We start from the raw sequence: 4,328 nt of genomic DNA on the forward strand, positions 1-4,328 counted from the left end.
CACCAACCGAGGTCACAACAGCGAGGATTGCGCTGTCGTTTGCTGACACATTCGATTACGTGTTCCGGTATTGGCCGTTGGAGGCGGTGAAGCAGGTGGTGGTGGTGGGGAAGAGGAGGTGTGTGCTGGTTTGGGATGTTAGTGATGAGACTAATCCTAAAAGTTATATCAATGAAGACATGTTTTTGGAGAGAGGGTCTAGGAGTCTTGATCATGAATGTTATGTTTTGGGGTGCAAGGAATTGGTGAAAGAATGCCGATTGAATGGTGGAGATGAGATTGGGATGTTCTGGGAGATCAAGACTGCTACTTTCCATTTTAAAGTTCTTTATCGAGCGATTTGATTAGGTTTTCATTGGACTGTATTTTTTTTTTTTCTCTTCTTAGTGGTTAAGATCTTAGGCTTCCTTTGCCTTCCAACTTTAAATATGATTTTTTTGAACATCGTTTTTTGTTTTTAATTTTTTTTTTATTTTAAAGACGAAGAAAGAACTTTTCTAACAAGCTGCATGGGTTGGTGGGATTACAATTCAGGTGTACAATGAAAAAAAAAAAAAAATAGCAAGCAACTTGCAAAGGGGCAGGTTCCAACTCAAAAGAAGTAGGGTGCGCCCCTCCATGTTTGCTGTAATCTTTTTTATCCAGTGAACCTTAATTCCCTTCGGCCGTTTTTGTTTGGCCTTTTAGAAGAGAGAATTAGATTAGGCCTTTTAGAATAGAGAATTTGATTAATAATCTGTGGGACCTATTAAAAGTATGATTAATGATTCAGCCTCGAATTTGCCTCGAAATTTATTTTTTTTTTTTTTTTTCTCTCTTTGCTTTATAGGGGTGATTATGTATAGCGGTGTGCTAAAAAATTAGACATTTTATAAGTGAGTTGGGTTGGACTGACTGATTGGATAATAAAATTGACTGATCATATTTTTTTTTAATTTTATTTTATTTTATTTGTTAGGCTGTGTTGGTTTTTTTTTTTAAATTTTTTTTTAAAGGTGGTTATGTGTACGGTGTGTCAAAAAATTAGACATCCTGTACTAACTCATCGTACAAAATTATATGGAATTAACGAATTTTAACCAACAGTCTAACTGATCAGTCAATTAAATTGGACTGGTTAAATGATAAAATTGACTGATCAATTAAACTATTAATTAAATTTTGTTAATTTCATATAATTTTATATGATGAGTTGATGTGAAATGTATAATATTTTATGTTAAACTTTAAAAAAAAAAAAAAAAAAAAAAAAAAAAACACGACATTCGAGCCAAATTCGAGGCCTCTATCACGACTGTAAAAGTATATTTGGTTGAGTTAAATTGTTATAGAACTATTAGTGCAATTGGACTACCAATTCCTCCAAAGGGTGGGATTAGCATGTTGGAACAATCTTCTGTGTAAAATAAAATAACTTGAAATAATTCAAACAAAATAAATAAATAACGTACCAAATTTATTTATCGAACCAAATTAAAATTAAAAGACCAAGTCGAGTGTGTGACACTCTGTCCTTAAGACAGATTCACGCCGTTACGGTGCTTACGGTTGAGTGGCGTCCATCTCCCAGGATACAATGATCTTCACAAATTTGTAGAAGCACTTCAAACAAATTTGTTCGGCGAACCAAACCTATGTTCTAATACTCTCTTTATTTAATTCTAAAACTAGAATGTAGAATAATGCAAACAAAAATAGTTTGGACAGCAAGACATTAATTTCAGACTGTTTTCGGATAGGAAATTGGATCCCCCAAGACTGTTGGATTTATGGAGTATTTATAGACAAAATCAATAGACCTGAATAGGTGCAATATGAAAATGAACAAGTGCACCACTGTTTTGAATAGATTTGATTCAAATAAACAGGTGCACTAATGTCAAACAATTTTGACCGTTTGCCATTTGAATACTTTATTCAAACTTTTGAAAACTGTTCCGTTTGTAACTGTTGGAACTAATATCTATTAATCAAACTATTTAAAATATATATATATTAAACTATTTGAATATATATATATATATATATATTAAACTATTTAAATAGTTTAATAAATAAAAGAAGAGGTATAAATTTTAAGAAACCACTTAGGAATCTAAAATTTGAATATAGAATTAAATTAAATTCCCACAATTATAAACTTTAGGAAACCACTTAGGAACCCAAAATTTGAATTTAGAATTAAATTAAATTCCCACAATAATTTTTATTGAAAAAAAAAATTCAAAAGAATTTTATCTAAAAAATTAATGTTAAACCCGAAAACGACGTCAACTTCCCATTCACTCATAAATGGTTTTGACGTTCCGTCTTCACCGTGTGACTTGCCACGTGGCAAGGAACACTTCACCTCTTCGGACCCACCCCAAAAAAACGTTTGGGGTCCACTCAAATTTGGGCTAAAAAATATGCCTATATTAAACCATTTTTCCAACAATCCCCCACATGAATAGAATTTGACGGAGAGAAAATGCAACAACATGATCTAAATACAGAGAGTACAGAAATTGGAAATATTCTGCAAAGGATAGGTAGCTTTTGGCTTTGAACCTTCCCTTGTGAGACACTATCAGATTTACTAGCTAACCAGTGAATATGATGTCTTGAACTGTTCAGCCGTTTGTGTAAACCAAGACAATAGAACCCACACAGTATATCTCCAGACACAGTTTAGTTCTTACTATTGTATTCATTTTGGCCCTGAACAACCTGGTCTTTCATGAGTGCTCTAGAGAATTGTAGCCCTTCACAAATCTTATAGAACCGGCCCAGTTTACACTCACATAGGTGATTCTTATGAAAAGTATCATGCCATACTCCACTAGGTTTACCTAGATATAAGAATCATTAAAAGTATTACTTAACCTAAATCGCTGCAGACATCACTTATTTCATCATAGAAATGGGTAGGAGTTGGACTCCACAGTGATCCTTCTGAGTCAATCACAACTCGGTTGTCCCTTTGAACCTAGATCTTAGGATCTCCAGTCAACTAGGTTGGGTTGCCGTTGTGGTAACTCTTATTTAATGGGCTTAAGTCCCATTCCCCTCGATGAATTCTCAACTAACTCTCTTGCTAACCCTTTGGTTAGTGGATCCGTTATGTTGTCTTTAGACTTAACATATTCTATGGACATAATTCCATTAGAGAGTAGTTGTCTTACGGTGTTATGTCAACGACGAATGTATCATGACTTACCGTTATACATATGACTCTGTGCTCTACCTATAGCTGATTGACTATCGCAATGTATGCATATAGCAGACACCGGTTTTGACCATATTGGAATATCTTCAAGGAAGTGGCGAAGCCATTCTGCCTCTTCCCCAGCTTTGTCTAAAGCTATGAATTCAGATTCTATAGTAGACCTAGCAATACAAGTCTGTTTGGAAGATTTCCAAGATACAGCCGCCCCACCAAGGGTAAAGACATACCCACTAGTGGACTTTGAGTCTCTTGTATCCGATATCCAATTTGCATCACAGTATCCTTCAAGTACTGCTGGATATCTAGTATAATTGAGCCCAATGTTACGAGTAAATCGGAGATATCTAAGAACCCTTATAATTGCTTTCCAGTGTTCTACTCCCGGATTACTCGTATATCTACTTAATTTACTTACTGCATAAGCTATATTTGGGCGAGTGCAGTTCATCAAGTACATTAAGCTTCCAATAATTTGGGCATACTCTAATTGAGAAATAATTTCCTGTACATTCTTAGAAAGATACAAATGAACATCTACAGGAGTTCTAGCAAGATGATCATCATCTTTGCTGAATTTGTCAAGTATTTTCTCAATGTAATGAGATTGTGACAAAGCATATCCTTCTGATATTTTTGGAAATTTCCATACCAAGAATTACATCAGCAATGCCCATGTCTTTCATGTCAAAATGTTTATTCAACATTTTCTTGGTAGTTTTAATCATGTCATTATTACTACCAATGATGAGCATATCATCTACATAAAGACATACAATGACATAACCTTTATCTGTGTTTTTAATATAAACACATTTGTCACACTCATTAATTTTAAATCCATTTGACATCATTGCCTTGGCAAATTTCTCATGCCATTTCTTTGGCGCTTATTTTAAACCATATAATGATTTAACCAATTTACACACTTTCTTTTCTTTCCCTGGAACAGAAAAACCTTCTGGTTGTTCCATGTAAATTTCTTCATTTAACTCACCATTTAAGAAAGCGGTTTTCACATCCATTTGATGAATTTCTAGATTGTATAGAGATACAATAGAAATTAGCATTCTAATGAATGTTATTCTAGTAACCGGTGAGTATGTGTCAAAGTAATCTAGAC

Source organism: Camellia sinensis, unplaced genomic scaffold, assembly GCF_055761805.1.
Source record: "Camellia sinensis isolate YWXY unplaced genomic scaffold, ASM5576180v1 Unanchor1, whole genome shotgun sequence".
NCBI classification, from domain to species: Eukaryota; Viridiplantae; Streptophyta; class Magnoliopsida; order Ericales; family Theaceae; genus Camellia; species Camellia sinensis.